Source organism: Mauremys reevesii, linkage group 6, assembly GCF_016161935.1.
Source record: "Mauremys reevesii isolate NIE-2019 linkage group 6, ASM1616193v1, whole genome shotgun sequence".
Taxonomy (NCBI): domain Eukaryota; kingdom Metazoa; phylum Chordata; order Testudines; family Geoemydidae; genus Mauremys; species Mauremys reevesii.
Window position 1 is genome coordinate 102,696,429 of NC_052628.1, and position 27,322 is coordinate 102,723,750.

The 27,322-nt window shown below is 41.2% G+C and overlaps 1 long non-coding RNA gene across 1 annotated transcript; it reads left to right on the plus strand.

The window, feature by feature from the left end:
• The first annotated feature begins 185 nt into the window (after positions 1-185).
• LOC120407653 lies at positions 186-27,322 on the plus strand. Its single transcript, XR_005600156.1, has 8 exons — positions 186-321; positions 4,369-4,529; positions 5,522-5,564; positions 12,371-12,470; positions 17,997-18,062; positions 20,517-20,637; positions 21,428-21,541; positions 24,552-27,322. It is a non-coding gene; the product is annotated as an uncharacterized LOC120407653 (long non-coding RNA).

Consider the following 27,322-nt stretch of genomic DNA (forward strand, 5'->3'; position numbering starts at 1 on the left):
TAAAAGCTGTAACTCAGGTCCTAGAGAATGAAGCCACAATTCCTCAAGAACATGCTTATTTTTAATATTGTGCGTACGTCTGCTCATATTCAGCAAAGGACATAAGCCAGTGCTTAAGTACCAAAGTTGCTTCAGTACTTTTGCTAAATTGGTGTCTAAAGTCTTCTTTATATCGACAGAAAAATATCGCGCAGATTCCTCACGTTGTCACGTGAATATGCTTCCTTCCTGACCTGGAGTGGCCACCTCTAAGTGTCTCAGGATTGTTCACTCTCTGGGCCCATTCAGCCCTTGGCTTCTTGGCTGAAACTGCCCAGGAAGGTATCAATTAGTGCTAAAATGGTGTTGTTTGTACAATGGGTATCTATTGCCTGGAAGTGATTTGAGACCACCAGATTCATTTGCATAGGCCTGCAAACTGCCATCAGATGGAAACAATTTAAGTTGGTCAAATTATTTAAAAAACCTAATTCACAAATATTGTCATGAGTACAAGCATTGGCCTAAATTTTGAAAAGTGACCAGTAATTTTGGGTGCCCAATTGGGTGCCTAAAGGGACTTCGTTTTCAGAGGTGGGGTGCTCAGCACTTTCTTTACTGACTCTTCAGTATATGCTTTAAAAAGAATTGTGTATTATTCTTTCAATGCGTGCTGTAACTTCTATATTTGTGAGTGTAATATTAAGTTGTCTTTCCATGTTACTTCACTTGTCAAATGTGCTGTGTCAGAAGTAAAGCTCTAATTCCGAAAACCACTAAAAAAATGTAAGCAGATCCTTATGTGCATACTTAAGCACTTAACTGTGTGCTTAATTATAAACTGATGCTTAGGTACCATTGAAGTGAATAGGAATACTCACTTGATTAAAATTATGCATGTGCTTAAGTTATAGCCTGAATCAGAGGCTAGGAACTGGAAAGGAAATGAGTCATTTTTGTCTATCCATCTCTATCTACTTAAGGTGATCACTTTTAGAAGTGAAACTGCCAGGAACAGCAAATTATAAATGTTTGTAAGCATTCAGGATGGTTAACTTTCATATTTAAAAAAAGAAGTAACATTTCTTTTAGTCTTTTCAAATGTTCTACAGTATGATCATAAAGCAAAAACAGAATTTCTGATACAGATATCAAATACAGAGCTGAATTGGCTGAAATCATAGCAGTATTTATCCTGTCAGACCAATTTTCAAATGTTGGCATCTTAATGGTTATCCAAATCTTGCATTTAGACATTCTAAATAGCACTAGCCACAGGTATTTAAAATGGTCATTATCATGCCTAAACGGGGGCCATCCAAATGTGAGATTTGGCCAGCCTGTTTAGGTACCCAAGTTTGAAAATGAGGTTATTATAGATGTACATGAATATAATACAATAATATTGTCTGGAGTTTGCGGTTATATTTGAAAAGTACTATGGCTTTGTCTGAAGAAGTTAAAATGAAAGTTCTCGGTTAAAACACTGGGCCTATTAAAATCACTGGCAAAACTCCCATTGATTTTAATAGGGCCAGAATTTCACCTTTGATGTCATAAGCCAAATACAATTGTAACAGTTTTTTGTTATTTTCTTAAACTGTAAGGAAACCATATTAGTATCTCTCTTACTACACCTTTTGGTCATTTTGAAATACCTGCCCGGTGAAGGTTAAAGAGGAAGCACGGAAAAGCGATCCAACTTACCAAAGAGACCTGGCCAACACAACTTTGAATCAAGGCTCTGTCTAGCACAGTCTGTACAAGAATCCTGGCCTGGTTCAGGCAGTGAGTCAGTACAGTGAGGAGACAGAACAGTTGGGATTTTTCTATGAATATTGTAGCAGACTGTAAAAGGGATTGTGGTGGGTTGGTAGGGGGTTTACTCACACAGTTCATCATTCCACCAGGACCTCTCAATAGAATTATGCTATTGTATTACATGATTTCTTTCCTATTATGTTTATTAGACGTATCTTTATAAATTCACCAACTCCAGATGCTGGAACTGGATGGGATGGGGTGAAGGGGCAATAAGAAAGAAAATATTTCACAATAATGCAGTCATCATTTTAACAGCATAGAGCCCTTATTTTTTATTTCCATAGAATTAAGGGAGTGGGGGGGCTTTCTTTTTACCTTCATTTTTAATTCCTTAACCGCTGCCTCCTAATCATGGGGTATAATGATTCAGTTAGAGATACAGGCCTTGATCATGCAAGTAACTATCTAAGGGCTTAACTTTATGCTGTATGAGTAGTCCCACTGCCTGTAAGCAACTTGTGTAAAATTAAACCTGCATAAGTCTTTACAGGATTGGGGCCATAAGTTTCACCTATGATGATAGTAACGAGGCATTTCTGTGGGCATATCCTCTCCTATCCCCCAACAAAAGATTCTGCATCTCAGCTGGCAGGGCTAGGTTCAGCAAATACTTCTTTCAGTGCTAGAGGACACCTTTTTAATTAGATAGGGTTCATCTTTCAAGACACCCTGTTCCAACAATATATTTTCATGTCTGAAAACCTTCTCTGTGAAGACATTAAGTTCTTTGGTTAAAAAAGAAAACATAATTAATTTTCTTTTGGCCAGACTCCTGAGATTCTATAGAATTACTTAAAATTTAGTGACCATAATACAGTAGTCATCTCCCTCCCCCCGCACATTCATATTCCATCGTCTCTTAGGGTGAAGTTCTCACCCATGTAGAGGGCCCACACAAGACCCCTGCACCACTTCTGTGTCACTTAACCTTTCAGAGGGGAGCTTAAGTAGCACTTAAGTCCTGTTCAGGCATTCTGAAGCCATTCTGCAGAGCTCTTAATTTTGTGTCGGGGGTGAAAGAAAGAAATGTGTAGTATTCATGACCTGGGGAGGTGGGACCTCCAGTTCTGCCACCTCCAACCCCTGGTGGAAGGGTTGTTGGGGCCATGGAGATGCACTGCAACCACGAGAGTGAAGCAGGAACAGCTAAACTTGGAGTTTAAAAATAAGGAAGGACTCAATTGTTACAGTCAATAAGGCAAACATTTACCACCCATATCAGAATGAGTTTTTCATCATACGAACCCTTTTAGTGTGTGTGTGTGTGTGTTTTGTTGTTGTTGTTTTAAGAATATTCCAGCTAGAATTAGTGTGGGAAGTAACAAATTTTAAGCCAATACTTCAAAGTAATTGTACAAGGAGAAATCTTGAATCTGAAAATGTGAATCTTTTGACTGGAAACCTGATTCCTAATAAGCAATTAACATGGATTCACAGACAGTCCCCTTGGGCATTCCCGTTTATCTTGTCACTGAGACAAGCTTGCCTTTGTGATAGATGGTCCTTATACCAAAAATCACAACAATATTCAGGTTACGCCCAGTCCCAGAGGACCAGTCACTTACTCCAGCTTAATTGTACCTTAGATTTCTTACCAAAGACAATCTTGTAGTCAATCCTATTATAAATTAACTAAAGATGTCTTAAATAAGACAAATGAGTTATTTACAAGTTTAAAGAAGGAAAACATGAATTCCAGTCTTAGATTCCAAAAGGTACCATTATGCTGCTGCAATATAGAAACTCTGCATGTCCTTTAGAACTAATCCAAGCCAAAGAGCTTGGAGATCCCTTGCTTATGCTTAGAAATATTGCCCTCTCCAAATTCCAAGTAGCATAGTAATCTAGTTCCTACTGATCAGGGATTTTTATTCCCTTTCCCAGAGTTCAAACTGATGGGACAAGTGTTGGCCCCTGTCTCCTCTTCATAGGGATGTGTGAGAGGGGGCAATGAAAAAAGTCTTTGTCCTTTGTTCAATGGGCCTTTTTGTGTGCAGGATGAGCATTTCACATATTAATTAACATTTCTTTCCTTTTTGGCGAGTTATACAATTCTAGAGCTTTACAGTGCAAACACTCACTATAACTTTATATCATGGGCTACAGATGTTAAAAGTGAGATCAATATATGCAGCATAATACTAGCATTTCATCAAGTCTAAACATATTTTTATCAACTTAACATCTATTTTAACAATGCTAATGCATAGGTGCGCCAGACTGGTTTCCAGCTATGCATCTGTCAGTGTTCAGTGTGGCCTAGGGGCCTTGACATGAGCTGGCATCTGGTCTCCCAGCATCACAACTTCATCACTAGAGCTGCCTCTTTCTCTATATGCCCTGATTTTAATCTCTTTTTGACACTCCAGGGTAGGTGGTGGTATTTAATGTCTATTTATTATCTACTATAATCCATGCAGGACAAGAACACCTTTATTCCAACTACTGATTCATGCCTTCTATTAAGTATAGTAGCGATAAAACCAATGAATTAATGTTATATTTATGTGGATGCCATATATTCTTCCCTATGAATTCTATTACATGTTGTGTTTAACTATGCAGAAGATGCATATTTGATGATGACCAAGGCTGGCTTCAATCTCTGCTGGCTGGCAGGTAATGATTGCTCTGTGGAGGTAGCACAATCAGCCCCTGTAGAGGAAAGAACTCCTCATATTGCTCAAAGGCAGCCAATTAAGAAACAGCGCAGATGGATTCCAAAGGTAATCGCAACCCATTCTCCTCGGCTGGCAGAGTGATGGCTCTGATGTGGATAGAGGGGATTTAAATCAGGGAGGGAAGGGAGGAGCCTCAGGTTTGCAAGTAGCTTCTTTGGGGTGAGAAACAAGTGAACTAATGGAAATTTAAGATAAAGAAATAACCTATTAAATGACTGTGGGGGTGTTAGCCCCTCTGCTCCCATTGAAGGCAATGGGAGCTAGAGGCAAAACATTGCATAACATTTTGAAAATCACCCCTAAAGTGTGGTTTGTAAGTGAGACATCATCAGTAATTCATTTGATAGTCATCTTTACGGCGATGATTACGTGCTCTCCCTCCAACATTCACAACACGGACATTATGGGACAATACAGCACCCAGGGCAGTCTCACTAGCAGCAGAAATTAGGCATTTCTGCTGCACTGGGTAGAGAGAGGGGGCAAAAGGGATTAGAGTGTGTATGGGGCGGAGTGCTCCTCACTATTGGCTCCATCTTCACAGGGGTTCTGAATGCAAATTATCCAGTGGGTAGGTTGGGATATAGTATGGGTGAACTGAGGAACATCAAGGCCAAAGGATCAGCTGATGCCTGGATCCTACAGTTCTATGCCCTAGTGCTGCCACTCTGTGTGGAAGGATTGTTGGGACTGTGGAGATGCACTGCAGTCACTGGACTGAAGTAGTTTCCACAGAGATGTTTTGCAGCTGCTCTGTGCCCTTGGTGATGGTATGATTCCTTCCCCTGTGGTCCCTCCATTAAGATATGAGGCCTTGGTAAAAACCATCACACAGCTGTGAAATTAAAATCCAGGTTCAGAATCCCCCTTTGCATTGTAAAGTTAGAGGTATTCAGATTGCACATGTGGTGGGAAGGGAAGCAAGAGGTTGGGCTCATCTCTTACATAATTTTGTATAATTAATAATTATTATTGTATTTTATTATTATGGATGTGCATAAATGTGTTATGAGACAATGAGATGAGTCTCCTTCCAGAACAGAACACTGAGAACACTTGCAAAGGAGGCAGCTTCCTCAGGTGGGTGTGACCAATAGCATCAACTTCTTCACAATCGTAAGTTTCATTTACAAGCAAGCAAATGCAACAGGAAGGTTCAGCCTACAAACCATTTAAATGCAGCTGATTGTGGAGCTGCCTAGTCTTCTGCAAACATATGTTTACCAAATTACCAAACACAAATTACCAAACACAATCAACTGCTACACCAAATGTATCCCTGACTAAGCAGTGCACAGCAGTGAATGAACTCTGTTACTGAACTGTAGAGATGCTGTGGGGTTAGACCCTTCCAGTCTTGCATCTGCCATGCCCAGAGGGATCTGAGGCTGTGGAAGGATGCTGCAAATGGTCCACAAGGGGGCACTAGTCCAGCTGAGTCACTACGTGCCCCAAACTGAAGAAACAGAGGTAGCCCAGAGCAGAGGACTTAATAGTTCGAACCCGGGCGCGCTTTTAACTCCTCGGTACTCCGCGCGGGCAGGAGAGGCGCGAGACGACCTTGGAGAGGAGTTTAGCTTCTGCGCTGCGTGGGGCGTAAGTAGTAAGTCGAACTGTAGTAGTTCATCAGCTCACGTTATTCACGTGCTGGCGATTACCGTACCTAGTTCGACCCCCGAGCTTAGTGTAGACCAGGGCTTAGACTCCCTGCTGAGAGACTCCTGCCAGTGTTGCTTCACACAGGGCCCTGGGCTGTGACCCGGTGGAAAGGGAGGGTCTGAGTCCTTATGGATGTGTGCTAAGGGGGCCGAGGTACCTCTGCCAGGGAAGCAAGGGGCTAGAAGTCAGATGCACCAACCACCAGGCTGCCCAGCCCTCCAAGCACCCTATTAAAGGAACATAGGTTGGCATGTTTTCAGGGTTTCACTGAAGAAGGGTGGTCTCTAGGAGCTGTAAAGGAATGTATCTGTCACCCCCAGCTTTTTGGCCAAAGTTATTCCTTTGTTTAGGTATGTATATTTATACATTGCCTTTAAGGAGAACAGGATCAGCACCACACTCCAGCAATCTCAATCCAGGGGGGTCTTTGTAATATGACTGCCAGTAACTGGGGAACCAGTTATTTGATTTTTGTTTGTTTGTTTTTAATAAAGAACAGCAGTAATAACCAATAACTTTCAGTCACCTCCAAGTGTTGGCAGAATTCTCTTTCTAATTAAATTAAGCTTGGAAGCCAAGAGATCACTGCTGTGGAAATAGTATTTGCATTTCTGCATCCAAGAAACAGGACATACTGATGTTAGTTCCTTAGAAACTTTCCAGGCTTCTGGAGGAGATGAGTCTATTTGCAGGAACACAGTAATTGCAACACTACATGGAGTGAATTCCTTAAAAATTCCTAACAACAAAAATTCCTAGCCTTTTTTTATGTTGGCTGCTCCCTCTCTCAAAGAAAGTCAGACTATTAGTTCTGTTTTACCAGTATGGCATGAATGTTAATTACAGGATTATCTTGGCCATTCCAGGACATGTAGCCAGCTGAGCTCACTACTCTGTGTGGTAATAAACACTATGCACATTTCCTGTTTCCTGATCTCACACTGGGTATTTTTATATATAGAGAGAGAGATTTGATGGTTGATTTCAAGGTTTATCACTCTTTCCCCATTCATTTCCTGCTTTCCTCCTCTCCAAAGCACACTCCTTCCTGAAATATATCAAAGTAAAGTACATTTCTGGGTGGGGAACATTTATTTCTGGACAGGTAACACCCACCAGAAGCAGTTAACTTTGGAGACTTGAGATTTGAAAATGAAGATTTTTCACAGAACCCCTGGCTCCCACTACCACTTCTGCATGTTGTTGCCTGACCCTTTTTAAGGTTGATATTGTTTCGATTAATGACCACTTGATCTGACTACAATAAGATTCTTCCCCCAAATCGGACTACACTGAATTCACTCTGTGGAGTTCAATATCTTGTGGGGAGTCTCCGGGTGGATAACAAGGACACTCACACTGAGGGCAAAATAAAACCTTAGGTACCTTTTATTAAAATAATAGCAAAAGCTTCAAAAGATCCAAGCCACATAACAAGATAAAGATAATACAGGCGTGGGGTAATTTGTGGTATCCTTCTATGCATAAGCTTTTAGAAATGCATACTCACACTCTTAGTTGAGCACTGGCCCTGTCTCTGACTCTTCCCTAACTTGGGTGATTGAAAGTTTATCATTCTTAATTAGTTTTGCCTAGAGCCAAATCATTTACCATGCTGCCGTAAGCAGTGTGTCTATATGTAAATGACAGGCAATGTCATATCATAGCATCAAAGACCCATCTAGTCCATCATCTCTGCCAGTGCACTACATTTCCCCTGTTTGTTCTTATTTCATGGTCCAGTACATATGTGATGGCTTTATTGCCCACATGATAATGCCTTTGGCATTAACTGATTCACTGCAACTTTATTCTATTAGCTGCTTTATTCTCATAAGGTCTGCATATTAATTGTATTTTACTATTTTAAGCACAGACCTCTCATTTTAGCTTTCTGCCTTGGTCAGGTAATTCCTTAAAATGGTTTCCTTTTTCTTATGTGATTTTCAGTAAGTTAGTGGAGTGCACAAGTGGTTATATATATAATGCTTGTGAAAGATTAGTTTGATGGCACTCTAAACTGAAGTCCTCTGATTCCCTAGGGAGCAGTTTGAGTATGGTTAGGAGCCAGACCACCCATACTAGCTTACTGGCACTTTCCTGGAGGAATAATGCTCAGAATGAGGAAATAGTGTTCTTGCCTAGAACATCCTCATCTTAAGTTCCCAGCTGAGAGAGCCCCTAAATATGCCATTTGTATGAGGGGTGTTTTTTTGTTTGTTTGTTTTTAATCCCGTCTATGAGAATTGGACTAGGATCATTTCACTTAGGCCATTAGACAGCTATCTGACTTTCATTCATTGGCTTACTCGGGATTCAAATTAGTTACCTAGAGATAAAAGTCTCTTATACCATAAGCATTCCTGGCTTTTTATATCTTTATTAACACAAACTTAAAAAAAAGAAACCTAACTAGATACTCATGTGATACTCAATGTTTCTGCTCACACAGTACAGACACTCCTGCACCAGGCTTTTAGGGGTAGTTTTTCAAGGAGAGATATAGGGCTTGAGCTAATGGCCCTTATTAACTTTAATGGGTATCATGGCAAAATCCCACACAAAAAGCATCAAATATTTAGGGAGCAGCCTGTCAAAATAAATACCCCAGATAATTAAATCTAGTGGAAAATGAGGTGCCATTACGGTATCCATTGTGGATCCTAACAAATAAGTTATAGGTAGAACTGGCTGAATAAATATTAACGATAATTTGTTCAAAAGATTTTGCTTTTTTTCTGTTTGCAAATTGCTCATGAACAGGTTGATCTCAGTCAGAGTTGGGGGTGCTCAGCACCTGGCAGCACCAGATATGTCCCAAATTGTTGGGATTTCCCCATCATCACTTGTAAGACTTGTAATCACTTGTGCTGCATGCCAACTAGAAGTACTTTTTCAGGTTATGAAGATCTGCAGATGCAAACAAAAATTATGATACTATATTAAAAAAAGAGATCAATAAAGTGACATGAGCAGTTTCAAAAAACTCTTACTTAACTCTTTTTAAGAAACTTGATTACATAGTTCTAATAGATTACAGCTGGGACAATGCCAGCCATTGTAGATCCAAGAAAGGTGAAAATCTCTCAAAATTAAACTGAAATTTAATGTGGCCAAAACTCAGTTGAATGTCCAAATAAAACTCCTCTGTAACTGCATTGGATGCCAATAAATGGGTCAACTTTAAACCAAGAAACTTGAAATATAACACAAGCCAAGTGCTAGTTTACTATATTTCATGGGAAGAGGGATTTTTTTTTCCAATTGAGACATTAGAAGACACTTTTCTATGTTCAAAAAGTTGTTGTCTGATTTTTGCCTTCTTATAAGCTATTTGCTTTATTATTGACTTTTCAGTGAGACAAAAAAGGCCGATATAAAGATCTCAGTCCAAATTCTCCTAAAATAGGGATAGTTATTCTGGATTTACACCAGTGTAACTGAGAACAGGATTTGGTTCTTTATATGGAAATTTACTGTGAGTGCTCAACATTGCCCTCCTTTTGATTTTTGCCTTTTTTACTGTGGAAATGTGTTGGTGATAGATGAGAATTTACCACTACACTTGATACCTCTCCGCAGCCATTTTCAACCCTTACCTATGCCACTGCAGCCCTATCAAGGTGGGTGTGTGGCTGTATGTATGCAGAGGTAGTGCTAGCCCATTGGGGGACCTAAGTAGGAATATTTGCCCCCCCACACAAACACACTCATAACACATACTTAAAAAGTGAATTGGGTGTCCCCTTGAGCTACTTGGGACCATAAGCAGTAGCTTAATCTACTTATGCCTAGCGCTGGATCTGTATGTAGGCAACATTTTATAGAATTAATGCCAGTGAAATATTTGGTTTTTTAATACAGACATGAGTCTAATATAAAATAATTTTAAAAATAGAAAAAGCTTTTAATTGTGCATGTGCCTTAAGTACCTCCTGCATAGCATCTCCTTTTTTTAGGTCTTTGACCATTGGCAAAAAAAAAAAAAAAAAAAAAGAGACAGATTTCTCCCTGGTGTCATTCCATTGATACGCCAGGGATAAATTTGCGCCCTTCTGTCTATTTCATTGTATTTCCTTTCCAAGACCTTTTGAGACATGTCTTCTGTGAGTCATGTTCAAAGTTGGAAGGTGGCTCACTATCCTAGGGGCTCAACTGAGCATTCAGTTTAGTCAGCAGAAATGAGAGGGTACTCCAGGGTTGATTGATGAGAGCTGTCCTGTATGTGAGCAGCCTGCTGAGAGTCTCCCATACAGCTTCATGAAAAAAGTTTTAAAAAATGCAGAACCTTGGAGGGAGGATCTGTTTGCCTACAGTCAAACAGAAAAGAGCTGTTTGTGCAGTGCTGGAACTCAGCTGGCAGGAATAGGGAAGGGTGCTGCTTTCAGTGAGCCTCACCTCTGTACCATGGCGGCCTCTTGAGTTACCGGGTTCAGCCCTGGCAGAATCCCAGCACTGTCTCCTGTGCCAGTAGAGAAACTTAGTTTAAAAATAAAATGAGGAGTTTTGTCAGCAGTGAGCAGGTCGTAGGCTAGTAGATTTTGATTTAAAACAACAATTTATAATCTAAATTGGTATAATTGGCTGAGGAACTGTGTAATTAACATTAATAGTGCTAACTAAACATAGGTATTGGGAGGTCTGAAAGATGAGAGAAATTGATCTGAAGAGTTTTCAGAAAGGGGAGTGAGGTGGACAAGGAAGAGAAGAAATAAGTTTGACAGAGAAACTACTAGGGACGCAAGGTGGGTGAGGTAATATCTCGTTGTATTACTTCACCCACCTTGTCTCTCTAATAACCTGGGACCAACACGGCTAGAATAACACTGCACACAGAGAAACTACTGTCATTTATGTCTCAGAATGCTTAAAAAGGGGGAGGGTGGAGGGAATAAGTAGCCATATGGAAATGGAGAAAAAGAAGAGGAAGAGTATTGGGCACAGAAAAGAGAGGAAAGATGATTGCTCTTAGTAAAATGAAATGCAAATGTACATTGAATAGATATAGTAGAAAAACTAACGTAAGCAAACCTAGAAGAAGGCAGAGAATAAGTTACACCACAATATACCTGGTCTGCAACTGACTTGTTGTGTAACCATGGACAAAACACCTACGTGCTCTATGGCTTAGTTTACCCATCTATAACATGGTGGTGATAAAAAAGAAGAGTGAATTTCAGTGAAGGAAAGAAAAAGGAGAGAAAGAAAGAACATACTATCTTTTAAAAATTGTGCCACTGAAGTTTGATAATGAAAGCCGCATGTGCACTAAAAGCACTCAGAAATATATGTGCAGAGGTGAAGATACATGACTGTGTAAGAAGGTGGGGGTTGAGGGTGGTTTAGGAGACCCAACTAGAGTTGGGAAGTGGGTCGGGGCCCTAGGTTCCTATGTATGAAGTCCCCTGCTTCAGTAGGGAAAGGCTGATATTTTTATTTAAATTAAAATGCTTTCATATATGTGTCTTGTGATGATGATGTGATATTTGTACATATGTATTTGTTTGCATCTGACGGGAAATATGCCAAGGTATTGGAGGCCCTGTGGTTTTATTAATTTATTATTAGAACAAAACTTACCATGGAATCTCAGATAAATACCAATTGGCTTCCATGTTTCAGTATAAAATGTTTGCTTTTAAATGTCTTAAAGTCTTCTGCAAGCAATTGCATTTGGTATTTCAGAATTTGCCTGGGGAATGTCCTGGATCCTGCACTTAAAAAATGTCCCTACTCTCCCTTAAATTAAATTCTCTCTGCTGGTCAGGGGCGGCTCTACCTTTTTGGCCGCCCCAAGCAGTCATGCGCGGGAGGCGCCCCGGAGCCGCGGGAGCAGCGGACCTCCCGTGGGCATGACTGCCGAGGGACCGCTGGTCCCGCGTGGCTCGGCTGGACCTCCCGCAGCTGCGGACGGTTCGCGGGTCCGGCGGCTCCGGGGCGCCTCCCGCGCATGACTGCTTGGGGCAGGTCCAGTCGTCCCGGGGCTCCGGTGGACCTCCCGCAGGCATGACTGCAGCAGGTCCGCCGGCCCAGCCTGCCGCCCCCTAGATTTTGCCGCCCTAGGCACCAGCTTGTTTTGCTGGTGCCTAGAGCCGCCCCTGCTGCTGGTTATGTCTAATTGTTTTCATGCATGTCAGATCTAACAGTGTTTTATATAATGTATGCCTGTGTAATAATATAGTGTACGAAAGTGGTTTCTCATATTTCTGTCTCTTCCTCATTCTCAGGAATTGTCCTTTGCAACGTTGTGTTTAAGGAATCTTCAGAGATGAAAACCTTTGGGTTTGTTGTTTGCATTATCAACTGAAATGGAAACTCCAAATCAGGGTAATTATTCCAGAATAAAGAAGTGTCCACAGGGACCCAGCATAGCTCTAGCAGAATAGTTATTCTGCTAGAGCTGTGCTGGTCAATTTTCCCATCTAGAGAAGCTCTAAAAGTGGAGTGCTCAAGAAGAGATGAAAGGCTTGATTCTTGCAAACCCTTTGTGCAGACCTAGCATCGATCCTAAATACACTAGCCAGCAAAGACTTCTTGGGGGGTGCTTATGGCTTCATGTTCCTGAGCATTGGCATCCATAATAGGGAGATGCAACTACATACTCTCATCTATGGGACAGCCATTTGCTCCTATGTTGTGTACATAAAAGTCCCACAGCTTTCCAATTTCTGGACCTATGCTGATCTCATTGATGTCCCATGGATTTGGAACTGCAACATAATGTAAAAGGGAAAGCTTTGTTATCTGGTGCTGCTCTTTAATTTATGCAAAACTGGGGTGCTGTCATTCTTAAAATCATTAGGTCTCCAAAATGCACACTGTCCGCACAGAAATGGAGGTATCCTTAAAAGTAGATGGGACTATCTGGCCAAAGCAATCTGATCCTGGCATTTCATTCAGCCCATTGTAGAGATAAAGGTGAAATTTGCATTGTGGTTAGGATTCTGAACAATCCCTAAATTCAGGTGTGTATATTCTGGTGTGTACAGATCATCTGTGGTTTTGGTTCTGCCCCATCTCTATATAAAAATCTCATTTTCCTCAAAATGTAGTGAAGACTTTTCTCTCTTCCCCTGTAAAAAAAAAAAAAAAAAAAAAAAAAAAAAAAGTTATGGTAATGCTCTTTCTCTTGTGGCAGTGTTCTATGAAAAATGCAGTCAGTTCTACCAGGTACATGAACTCTATAATCTGTGCTTCAGTCAGCTCTCCCAGGTTCATTTTTCAGTGCATGCCTGGTAAGCATCAGCAGTCAAGCTAATAACGTTTCTCCATTGGCCCAAAGAGAGATGAATTTCTATTACTTTCCTAACACAAAACATGCTCTTTAATCCCAGGCATTTAGAAATGCTCTCAGGGCTGGTCTACACTAAGGGGGAAAATCGATATAAGATACGCAACTTCAGCTACGTGAAATAACTGGCTGAAGTCTCTATCTTATCTCGATCGTCCTCACCTCGCGGTCGGGATGGATGTCGATGTCGGGCTCTCCCTCACCGCGCCCGCGCGGTGTGGTGTTGGTTCGGGGTTCGGAGGCGATAGGAGGCGGGGATATCGATATATATATCGAGCGATAGATCCGATCCGATCGATGAAATCCACCCTGCGATTGCTACCCGTGTAGTGATACCTCAGCCTCTTACCTGGTGCCAAGTTGCTGGGATACTGCCAGAGGACTCCAAAAGTAGTGCTGCCAATGTGCTAGCCAATGGCACAGAAACGTTGGCTGTCACTAGCTAGTCTTTCCCACTCTTGCAAGAACTAGCATCGATCAACTGGATACCTGCTAGCACATAGACAAGAGGGTGCAACAGGCAGAATCACCAGCATTTGTTTGCTGCTCACTCATATCTCGTGCCTTCATAACATCACCCATTTTCTTCTGCTGCTGCCACTTAGTGCCTCCTGCTTGGGATGGTGAAACGATTGCCTCTGATACAAGCTGCTGTCCCTTCTGAGCCCTGCCACTGACATGCTGCTGCTCCTTACTTCTGGTGCTGCAAAGAGCCGACAAGCATAGGCTGCTTCAGATGCCCCATTTGTAGGGTCTCTTACAGCCCTGGATGTCTAAGATCCTGTCCAATTAGATGGATGGCCTTGCGGTTCTCCCGGCTGAGGCTGTTCCTGCTGCTGCAGCATTGCCAATGCCATCTTGCTTTTTTCTACAGTGTATGTATTAGCATACAACACAGAGATCAAGAAACCTCTCCTGTCAGCTCAATTCTCTCCACTCCCAGATGATCCAGCAGAAATTTTCTCAGTGCTTGAAGCCTATGCCAGAAGATCCTGGACATCCTCACAGGGTACCAACATGAGGGGAAGTGGACTTTATGTATGAGTATTGGCTCTCCATGGAGGCTGATATACCGATTTCTCTTCTTGATGAGGCTGTAACACATTGGGTCTACCTTTCTGTGCCAAGTGGTACACCCCAGTGGACCCTTTCTTGTACATTGACAGTAGCGTTATCTCACATACTATAGCCTTGTCAATAGTGGATCTCCCTCCTGCTGTGGCCAAATGGTATTCTAGTCCCTATCTCTGTTACTGTGCTTATTTGGACTGAGGTCAGACATCTGTCACTGTTACCACCCAGACAGACTTTACTACTAATGCTATCATGAAATATGATGACAATATCTGCTACATTTTTTTAAAGATGGCCATTGGCCTCTATTAGTGCACATGCAAATGTGTACACACAATCACTTGCACATATAAGTTTAAACATATGATAGAATTTGAACAAAGGACCCAACCTGCATGTGCAATTCAAACACAAATGGGTTTTACACATGTAAAGAATGTAATTGGTGAGCACAAATTAATAGTGTGCAAAAGCTCATCTCAAAGTTTTACCAAGGCAATTTTATTCAGCTCCTTGAATTCCAAATATCTTCAGAGCTCCCAGTCAAGATATTCCTTCAGATCATGTCAAGCAAATCATGAGAGCCGGAGAAATTGGACTTCACTCCCTCAGCAGTATCCTCCTATCTTGCCCCTAAACAGAATACATACTTGGTATTATCTAGATCCCTGGAAGCAGTTTGCAGTGAGGAGGATGAAAAGTTTTAAACAAGTTGCATGTGTTGGTGAGTAATGTCACCACCTAAACATCTTCCGTCTTTTGACAGTAGGCTGCATGTCAGAGGGTGAGCTGGGTCTTTAAGTGGGTTGGGGCTCAGCCTCACCTGTGTCAGATTTAATCTGCCTCCCAGGAGACAGGAATGCAGAGTCCAGAGATCAGGTGGCAGTCACATGACAGTATATAAGGGAAGACAGTAACTCGGTCCACTCTGGTGTGGAAGACTTTGTGTTTCCATTAGATTTCATTATATGCCACAAGGGGTGAACTCTGTGATCTAGTTGGAAGGATAAGCCACCTCAGTGTCAGCAAAGCACTGAAAACTCCTGTTCAAAAGGACACAAGGTCCATCTACCAGCCTGGGGAAGGCAGCACAAGAGGGAAGCAATTCTGGCAGATCTTTGGGTGTAAGAATCCATTACATAGTCCCACATAGGCTAGTAAGATTCAGAAGCAATAGTTTTACTTTTCTGTGTGGTTTTCTATGCTACTTTCTTTGGGAACTTGACTAATTCCCACCCTAATTCTATGACCCCAAAAATAAATCCATCCCAGATATGTGCATAGATTCATATAGTTTAAGACCGGTGTGGACCATTAGACCTTCTAATCTGCCCTCCTATATATTACAGCCCATTAATTTCACTCAGTTACTCCTGTATTGAGCCCAAACACTTGTTTGACTACAGCATATCTTCCAGAAAGGCTTCCTGTCTTGATCCGAAGAGATGGAGAATCCACCATTTACCTTGTTAGTTTATTCCAATAGTTAATCACCCTCATTGTTAAACTTGTGCCATATATCCAATTTGAATTTGTCTAGTTTCAGCTTCCAGTCAGTGGTCCTTTTCTCCACTATATTAAAGAGCCAGTTAGTATCCATTATTTTCTCCCCATTAAGATACTTACACACTATGATCTAGTCACCTCTCAATCTCTTTGATTAAACTAATCAGATTTATTTTCTTAAATCTCTGTGTAACGCATTATCTCCAGCTCTCAAATCACTTTTGTGGTTCTTTTCTGCACCCTCTTCCATTTTTCAAAATCCTTTTAAAAATGTGGCTAACAGAACTGTACTCAGTATCCATCTCATCAATGATATCTATAGAAGTAAAATTCATCCCTGTATGCATACTCGCCTGTTTATACAGCCAAGAATTGTATTAGCCCTTTGTGCCACAGCATTTCTATGGGAGCTCACCTTGAATTGCTTGTCCATTCTGATCCCTAAATCCTTTTCAGACTCGCTGCTTTTCAGAATAAAGTGCCCCACTCTGTATTTATGGCCTGCAGTCCTTGCTCAGGACATGTTCCACAGCATACATACCTTTGCCTGGTAGTTTTAACCTGCACCTCTCTCTCTAAAATGAATCTGGATGTCACAGAGGCTGTTTCCCTTATGTAGGTTGCAGGTAATCTGGTCTGTCTGGTAACTGCTCCAGAGGCTTTTCTTTCTAGACAATGAGGCTTTGTGTTTCTTCAAAGGGACTTGTCCTTCCCACATGGTATCCGTTCCTGTCTCTGTTGTTCAAGGTGCTGGAGTACCTAAATCAGGACCTTTGCTGAGTTCCTGATTAATGAGCCTCAGGCCTTAGATACATGGCATTCCACTTCCTTTCAGGAGTATGTTAGGTGTAATCCCTGCTCTAATATGGCCCATCCCCATGGGTTGCCTCAAGGTCTCTGGTGCCTGCTTTCATCTTGTTTTTTTCCACCCCCCCAGTGCCATCCATATGTCCTGGAAGCTTATCTCCTTCATCTTTTTCTTACTGGATCATAGGCATGGCACCACACATTAGCCATTAAAGTAAGCCTTTGGTAAATGCTATCGTCTCCAAATTAACTTCTTGTTAGGCAGATCCAGCTCACCTAGTCCAGATATTAGGGAACTAAATGTAATCAGGGCATACCCATTTTCCACAACCTCTGCAACTGCCATACTGTACCGGATGCAATTACTGTACATACACCTCTACCTCAATATAACGTTGTCCTCGGGAGCCAAAAAATCTTACCGCATTATAGGGGAAACCGTGTTATATCGAACTTGATTTGATCCGCCAGAGCGTTCAGCCCTGCCTCCCCGGAGCACTGCTTTACCACGTTATATCTGAATTTGTGTTATATCAGGTGGCGTTATATCGGGGTAGAGGTGTATTAATGATAATGATCCAGTAATGCCCACTAGAGTGGGCTGGTTATTGAGTGACATACAAATGGACTATCCTGAGGAGATTGTTTGCAGCTGTGAACAGGTTATTAGTATGGTCTGAACTCTCTCTATGTTAAGTTTAGAAGAGAGATAAGCTTGCCAGCGTAGATGGGGACAGGAAAGAGAGATCCATCATCAGCTCAAGTGTTCCATGTGCTCTTTTGGCAACTGTGCTAAAGCATACCATTTGATTATCCTGGCCTCTTTTGTAACTGATGTGCGTTTCTCTGACATCTCTGAAATCTACCTCCTCAACATAATGACTTGGCTTGAGGCATGGCTGGGCCTTGTTGAGGTCAGAGATACCAATTAAGGATCAGAATAGTGGTATTTGTGGTGAGTGCTCTTAGAACAAAGAGGGAGATCATACAATTAGGGCTAATGAGGTCTCTACTTCTGAATTCAGAGCTCCTGTGTTGTGAGTTTATGACGTTTAGGGAGCTGAAGCAAATATCTATTATTTTTGTTTAACTTGACATTGTATATGGCTGAGCTTCTTCTAACATGGATGTTTAATAGTTCACACACTTGTGTGTGGTTTTCTTCCCCTCCACAGTTCTCATTCTTCATGACCATCATGGACCCAGGTTCACAGAGTGAGAATGTTTTAGTCTGCCAAGAGGTGAGTTCAGGGGTTTGTTACTCTGTCAATAGTTAATGACATCACTGACACCTAAATCAGTGGAAAGAATGCAGCTGTGATCTGCGTTAGATGTTAAGGATGTTAGGGAGGCATTCAGATAGCAGGTGTAATGATGGTTATATAAGTACCTGAGATAGACTGTGATTCTGTACGTAGTAATATCTGTCTCTGTTTTTACTCATGCCTTACTTGGGCAAAATGCTCAATGGAGTCCTTAGAAACTAATGTTCTACATGCAGTGGCTAAAACAGCGCATTGTAAAAAAAAACCCTTATGTTAGGTTCTACACAATAACGGACAGTATTGGTACCATGTATATTTTAGTTTGTTTTTCTGAGAGAGGGACTCAAGTTGCAACATTTGGCTCAGGAGTCAGCTCTCAAGCACTGCACAGCTTGCAGGTGTTGGGATCAGGGATTCAGCCCATTTTAAGTGGAAGGAACCTGTGTAATTGGATCTGTGGGTGGATTTCAAACATCCCTGAAGTTAAGGGTTGTTGAGACCCAGGGTTTAGGTCCAGGCCTATGATTCACACCATACATGTATGTGAATGCCATACAGCTTCTATAGGTATGTTACAGATTAACTTCTGCTAAGTTATTGCTCTCTCTAGGAGCTCTGGCCCTGGTTAGCTGTGCAAGGGCAAGAATAAATCTTCCCCTTCCTTGCATAATTATGTGGAAGCAAGCCACTCACAACAGCAATTACTAAGCTCTCTGTGCTTTGTGGAACGTAGAGACTGGTTGCTCCTGCTCCCCCTGGAGTAGGATGTTGTAAAGGGGGTGGGAGAAGGTAAGGCCATGGCCATATATTGTGGGGAGGCAATTTGTTTCACTGTAATGAATGGAGCAGAATGCATTCCCTTTGTGACTAAAGCGAAGCTTTAAGGCACAGTGATGGTGGTGTGGATCTGCACTACCCCTTACCCAGACTTGGCTTAAAAGTCACTACTTACCTCTGAGTTTTGTCAAACCTTTAGCTCCCTGACTGGAAAAATAGAAGGTTCTCCCACCCCATCTCACTCTGGGTGGGTCAAATTCTGAAGGCTTTACTCATTCTTTATCTCAGGCTTTGCTCAGTCCTTACTCAAACACCCTCCCTTTGAAGTAAGTGGGAGGTAGTTTAAAGGCTGAACAAAATCCAAGTTTAAGCACCTCTTGATTCGGTCTTGTGACTGGATAGCTGAATAGGTCAGTCATACTCAAAGTCATTTCTCATATCTTACAAAAGATAATGTTGTTTTTCAACATTTCATAGCTGCAATTTCTAATTTTTTCATAACAAACAAGCCAAATATGTTTTGCATCTGTTGTGCATTACCAAATTTACAGCTAAATGATTTTGAGACTCGCTTGAGAATTATGGTAATTCCCTGCTCTTTCAGCCAGGCTTATATTTATATTTAGGCTGTTTGTTTTTTTCTGTATTTGAAGGATTAAGGGTTCTAGTCAAACTGAGTACTTCTCAACAGGGGGAGCTACACGATATTTAGCAAAACTTCTGAAATAACCACACACCATATGTCTAGACAAATGTCATTCAAATTCAGTTAGGTATATTTGGCAGATCATCTCAAGCCTCAACTAGTTATTTGACCTAAAACAAGTTCCACTATAACTAACCAATGTTAGCTCATGATCATACTCATTGTCTGAATACATTTCCTGCATACAATACTAAATAAGGAAACCACTTTCCACAGTCTAGTAATTGAGTTCCATGACTGTGGTGACACCTACTGGTACAATAATATTTATAACTATTATACATACTATTTGAGACAAAATATGACCAACTTGTTAACCTTGGTATACAGAAAATGTTACCCCTTGCGAATCACTTATTTTTAAAAAATAACTTGTTAATATAATTAACATTTTGTTCTAAATGAAATGTACTGTCAAACAATTTTATTACTTGAGAAGATTTGACATTAAACATACCACTGCAGTATTGCATATCTTTTAGCAAAGTGGAAAAGAAATGTATGTTCTTAGTTCTGTAGGGTAATTGTTGTTAACTTCACTTAGGCTAGCAAAGGAAAATTCAATGATACTGTAGCCAAGGGTATGTCTAAACAGGGATAAAAGAGCCGCAGCCCACACCCCGTGAGCCCAAGTCAGCTGAACTGGGCCAGCTGCAGCTATGCTGCAAGTCTTTTATCCCTGTGTAGATGTACCCTTAGGGTTCAGGCAAAATGAGGTCATTCTGTGTTAAATTTATCTGACCCCTCTGTCATCAGCTTTAAATGGTGATGATTGTCAGATCCCCACCTCACAGAAAATTGCTTAAAGGTGTGGCTAGCATAACTCAATCTCTGATTTGACATAGTAGGTCATTTGGGGCCCTCATTCCATCAGCCCCAGTCAACATAGTACGTAATTCTGTGATTGCCTTTAACTGCTAATAATTCATTTAGATTTTTGCCCTCAGAAAAGTACAATGGTAAAAGAAGCTCTTCTGGAGAAAACTATATTTGCTGAAGATAGCTGAAGACGGGCCGTGGAAGGAAAGGCATTAAGTGCAGCCGAATGGTGTGGCTCTGCAGTGCTTGGTAATCAAGCAGCACATGGGGCCTCCTATGCAATTCTTCAAAACTCTGTCTATTGCTGAGACAGTCTCCATGGTCATCCATGGAACGGGAGCATGTGAGAGAGTGGGGTTACATTATAGATTGGCTAGGGAAGTGGCAGGGCCGGGCTTGGTGGGTCTACAAAACACAGGCTCTACTGGCCACAAACCCTGTGTGTAGGGGAGGCCTAGGTCATGATTCAGCAAGATACTTCTTAAGCACGTGCCTTTATTAAAGCACAATGTTAGTCCCACTGAAGTTAAAGGGACCATTCGCACACTTAAGTACCTTGCTGAAGTGGGACCCTAGTGAGCCACAGCTGATGTGTCTTCTTCTCACTGGCTGTGAACATGCCCAACACCCTGACTTTTGACCTGAAGGGAGAAGTACTTCCTCCTACTGCGTCATTGATCCCCTGAACTGTTATATTTGGATGCTGATTGAGGGAGGAGATTTTTAATTCTTAGCTGGCCAAATACATTGTGATATCAGTGGAGTTACAGCAAGGTTGAATTTGGCCCAAACATTCCCAGGAGGAGATTGGTGGCTTTTGTTTTAGTTTTTTAAAAAGCCTAGTCTGCAGACTTCTAACATCTAACTTTCATCGTAGTTTACAGAGAAATACATCTACATTTGTGCTACCTTTTAAAAAAATGTTTCATTACTAGATTTCATATGGAACATGAAACAAAATGTTTAAAGTTAGTAATGTTCTCTTTCATTTTAGTTGAGAATCTCCAGACTGTAAAACAATATTCTTAATCTTCTCCAGAGAGGGGAGGCATGACGGTAGCCATGCCAATTCCATTAAGAATGGAGAAGCAAGACTAAGAAATTAGATCCCTTTCTGATGTAATGAAGAAATATATGTTGATGTGCACCTAAGGTACTTATAATGCGAATGTGGGGCTCTTGGAATGGTCTTAACATCCCTTTTAAAATGAAATAAGTTGTGGGACCTCTATAGTAGCAATTGCTTGATTTTGTTTATTATCTTCATAAAATTTACCTCAAAGAAGTAGTACAAAAAAGTAAACATAACATACTAGGAGTAGGGACCCTTGTTAAACTGAACAGAGCTATCTTTAAAATGGATGATTTATGTTTGTCTTGGAACTAAACAAGAATTACTCTGGACATATACTCCTTTACTGTAGGTATGTTAGGAATTTTTGGTCTCAGCTTTTGGATTTTAACAAAACAAGACCATAAGTTTAAACTACAGAATCATAATAACGAAATCAGTGGTCCTGACAAATGATTATGAACTTAATTTGAAAAAAAGAAACAAAGACCTGATGTCCTGCTTATTATTTTTTCCTTAAAATCATATTTTGCATGTCTGAGAATTTCAAAGCACTTAGAAACATTAATGAATTAAGCGTCCAAATAAACCTATGTAGTAGACATGCCTTATTCCCATTTTAAAGTTAAGACCCAGGGAGATTAAATGACTTACTTAAATTCACAAAGCAAATTGGGGAAGTTAGGGCTAGAACTCAGATTTCCTGAGTGCTAGTCCTGTGCTTTAATCTAAACTTGTTTGTTTGTTTGTTTGTTTGTACACTTTTTTCTTTATTTTTTTCATAAATCCAGTAAGTATTTGAAGTTATTTGAAGAATAAGAATCTTAGATTTAAGGGTGCAAATACATCATTAATTCAAAATATTATTGAAATGTTCAAAATTCAAATGTTTGAAATTGAGGAAACTCAGAATTAAGTTTTCCACAAAAAACTTTAAATTTGAGCTTGCATTCTTTCAAACACTGGAAATCTTTCAGCTGATTTCAGTGGGTCTTTTGATTTGGCACCATATGAGGATACTGGTAACTGCTAAGTGGTATGATAACTTTAGAAGTGGTTCATATCATTCACTACAAATGAGAATGTAATACACTGCAGTAGTACATATGATGAATTTATTTCAGTGACTAATATTCCAGCATATGAGGCCAATTGGTATATTGTTAAGTAGTAATGGTGAGTATTGGGCCTCCCTGTGAAGGACAGCATCTTAGAGACATGCAGAGAAAGAAAACAGAGGAGGTAGCTACAGTGGGACTTATTACAGTGGGACTAGTTTGTATTTATACATTCAGAGAGTAAGGCCTGAAGGGATCATTATATCATCTAGCCTGACCTCCTGTACATCACAGGCCATTACATTTCACCCAGGCCATTAAATTTCACTCCTGTATTGAGCCCTATAACTTGTCTGGCTAAAACATATCTTCCAGAAAGGGATCCAGTCTTGAAGACATCAAGAGATGGAGAATCCACAACTTTCCTTGATAGTTTGTTCCCATGTTAATCACCCTCACTGTTTATTTCTGTTTTGAATTTGTCTGACTTCACCTTTATCCACTGGAAATATAAAATACATTAAAGTGTATTATCTTATTCTATCATTTAAATAACAGCACTGATCAAGACATCAATTCCTGTGTTTGTCAGTGTATTAGTTTAATTAGTCTTAATCACTCAAGGGTCTGCTCTTATTGATAAAAGGTGCTCTGTAAATATAAAGCATTATTAGTACTAGTTCCTCTCCTCTGATGTTGTTGAAAGAGACTTCAGCTTGTTTGATCTGAGTAAGTCACACATTGGTGTGGCTTTATCTTTCTCTAGATTTGGGGTCAAGTCCAGTGTTGGCGGAAGAGCCAACTTCCACTGACTTCGATGGGAGTTTGTTACTCTTAGGGTGACCAGATGTCCCGATTTTATAGGGACAGTCCCGATTTTAGGGTCTTTTTCTTATATAGGCTCCTATTATTTCCCACCCCGTCCAGATTTTTCACATTTGCTGTCTGGTCACCCTAGTTACTCATGCCAGGGCTGAATTTGATATGTGTTTACTGTCTGAGCCAAAAATGTAGAGAAGACAGCATATTCAGTCAGCCTCGCTCTTTACAAACAAAGACTGTGACAACTATTTCTGCACCTGGCATCAGGTAAACTATTAAATCCAATACTGGTCAGCTATTTTGTGTATCCCATCTTCACTCTTCAGTTAGAAATGTTATCAATATTTTATCATATTGTAATTTAACAATGGTAAATGTCAAAAGCTTCCACACGCTGCAAGGGTTTCTCCCCAGTGAATTAGTGAAATGTTAATGTTACATTTAGTGCTAGGTAATAATAGCTCTGACTATGAAGAGGCAGGATAAACCCTATGCTATGTCTGAGCCATGCTGGATGCCTGATTAAATAGAGAAGCTAATCTGGACTGGCTGCCTTTCCCATTTTATGATTCTATAATAGATGTAGTGAATTCCAGTGATGAGTGTTTGCCTGTAGTGCATGCCTCTTCTTATCTGACAGTCCTGGTAAATGTAATCCTTAAATTTCTTAGTGTTTCTGGGGTGTTCAGTTGATGTATTCACAATTTTGAAGAGAAATTAAGACTCTTTCGGAGAATTGTTCCAGATCCTAGTTTACTGAGCCATCTGCCAATTAATTTGAAGTATCTATCTTTTTTGTTTGTTTGTTTTGTTTGAGCTTCTATGCTGAAAGTCTATCCGATTTATTATTTTTCTCATTGGAGAAACACTTACTGAGGTTTAACAGATGTTCAAATTCTTTAATTTCTAGAGTTTGCAAGTCCCCCCGGTCTTAATGAGTTCCTTCAGTACTCTGGGTTACAAGACTTTTATGTTCTCACAGAAAATTTGATTTCTCAAATCTCCCATCAAGAGTGAAAAATTACTTACCCCCTGTGACTAATGCTGAGTTTTTATGGAAGACCCTCTTGTAAGCAATGCATAAGTGTTATTACCATACTTAGTACTTGCTTCTCAAGCTGACTGCTGATGCCTAGAAGAAGTTAGTGACATCTGAAAGTGAGTAGACAAAACTGACACATGAAGTTTTTCTCCAAATTTATTTGTTGCAGGGCTGGGAGAGATAAAGATCCTGTATCTGATTCAAAACAGAGTAAGCAAAGTTACTCTCCGCATACCACCAACAGAGCCTCAACTGCCATGGAAGCTGGTTTGCCAATTAAAGATATTTCTTGGTTTTCCTTTATAAATTAGAACTAGATCCAAATCATTTTTTTTTCCAAACACTGTGGGGGTTGTTTGCATTAGGTAATCCAATGTGAGACTGGACTCTCCAGTTGGACTCTCAGGACATCAAGCCTTGGCGGTTGCACAGGAACAGACCAAATGGCTAATGATTGCTACAGCCGACTGTCTGGCTAAGCGTAGAAGAATAAGCAGAAGAATTTGAGATGACTACAGATATGGACTCAAGACATACGGACCAGATCTGGCTGTGGATTCAGATTTTAGATTTGGCAGTTCCAGTTTGTGCTTGTCTCTATTTTTAGTAAAAGTTGAATAGGGGCTAATTCTGCTGTCACTTATACTAGCGTAGTCACTGACTTGCACCAGTGTAACTGGGATCAGAACATGGCCCACAGTTATTCCAGTGTGGAACAATGAAGTGTTACATTATTATAGCCTGTGGGACAGATGCCTCAGAATAGGCACAGCACAGAAGAGTCCAGGGGAAGTGCAGGAAAAAGATTCTGGGTTGGCTGCGGGCTACTGCAGCCCCTGCTCTAACTTATGGCAGCCTTATCTAGGCTATCCATAGGCTGTGCTGCAGCCTGGAGCGGTCCAGAATTGCCATAACGCTCAGCACTATAGATATTCAACTTCTGCCCCTAACATGCTTCTTCCTGGCACTACCTTGGCACATCTCTTATGCTGAGGGCTGTGATGGGGGCCGGACAGCAAACCTACACTGCTCTTGCACTGGGGGAATTCTGCAGCAGGCTGCAGCACCTGTACAACCCTTATATGCCAGCAGAGTCACCTACAGGGTGTGGGTTGGGGGCTAGAATTGGGTACCACATGTTTAAGAAACTCCTATCTTATTGCAATATAAAGTTATATCTCTCAAGAGCTAAGATCTGTCTGTATTTTCTACCTTTTAGCATTCTTTCTCTCCCCATGTGTTTAGTGACATTAATTTTTCAACTTTTTAATACTATTTTGCAATTTAGACCTGCAAAATCAATAAAATCAAAGTTCCCAAAATGATGTAGGTGGCAGAAGCAGCACCCCCCCCATCAGAACGTTTATTTTCTAGAACAGATTTTTTATTATTTTCTCTCTGCTTATAAATTATATGACGTTAAAATATTAGTAACATCAGCTTCAAAATTCATCACGTTGCAATTCTTAAATCCATGTTCTCCATTTTTTTTCTTTTTGTTGCTACAGGGACAAACCTAAAAGCAAGCATCTGATGGAGGTGGGGGAAATCACAGCTCAGCTGAGACTTTCTTTTCATAGCACATTGAGAAGCTTACTAGCTGTAGATTTGATTATTGACTGAGGCCAGAAAATTGAAAAGATGTTTTATGACGGACCCATAACTCTATGCTTTGCTCTCAGTGATGTAGGGACTCTTACAGGCACTGATTGGTGGATGGAGTCAAAAATTGAGAGCTGCTAGTTATTGGCATTGCTGGTGCTGAAACATAGCTAGCTAACACTTCTCCTGTCTTCTCCACCTGCACCTGTATCCAAACAGAGAACCTGACCATGGATACCTCTACCCAGATCCTGATGTGGATTTGCATAGACTGTGGTCTGCATTTCCCACTCTCAGAAAGCCAGGCTGGGGGACAGTCCACTGTGAAAGGTGCCTGCTGGTGGACTCTCCCAGGAAGCAGGTGGGAAAGCCTACAGTAGGAGGTGGCTAGACTGAGAAGCATCCGTGCCCATGAGGAATTCATAGACAGTATTCATATGGAGATGTCCAAGGTTGAGGAAGCTATCTATCAAGGGCTGTTGTCATGCCACCATGGGAGGAGGATTTGGCTCTGTCACAGGGAGGACACTGGCTGCCTGTTACTTCTGGTAGCAGGCAGTGCTCCACCCTTAGTTCCAACCCTCCTACCATAGTGATGAAGAACTGTTATGCTGCCCTGGCAATGATCAACGAGGAATCACCCCCAAAGGTGGAGGAGGAGAAGCCATGTACCCCCAAGGATCGCAGCCACCACTCCCAGGAGGAAACATAGGGTAATGGTGGTTAGTGACCCTCTTCTGAGGGGGACGGAGGCACCCATCTGCTGCCTGACATGGCATCCTGTGAGATATGCTGCCTGCCAGGGGCCCATATCTGAGACTTTACGGAGGGATTGTTAAGGATCATCCAGCACTCTGATTACTACCACATGCTACTCATCCATGTGGGCACTAATAATACTGCCAAGTATGACCCTAAGCAGATCAGAAGTGACTACAAGGCTCTGGGAGTAAGGTTGAAGGAGCTGGGGGTTCAGTAGTGTTCTCTTCGATGCTTCTGATCAGGGGTAGGAGGGCCCAAGCAGAGAGATGCATCCTGGAGGTGAATGCCTGGCTGTGAAGATGGTGTCACCAGGAGGTCTTCGGGTACGTTGACCACGAGATGCTGTTCCAGGAAGGACTGCTAAGCAGAGATGAGGTCCACCTATCAAGGAAGAGGAAGAGCATCTTTGGATATAGACTGGCTAACCTAGTGAGGTGGGCTTTAAACTAGGTTCGATGGGGACAGGTGATAAAAGCCCACAGGTAAGTCCAAAACATAGAGACCTGGGAGAAGGTTCAGAATCTGGGGGGAGAATGTGCCATTATAGCAGGGATAAGGGCGAGACAAGAGAGAATG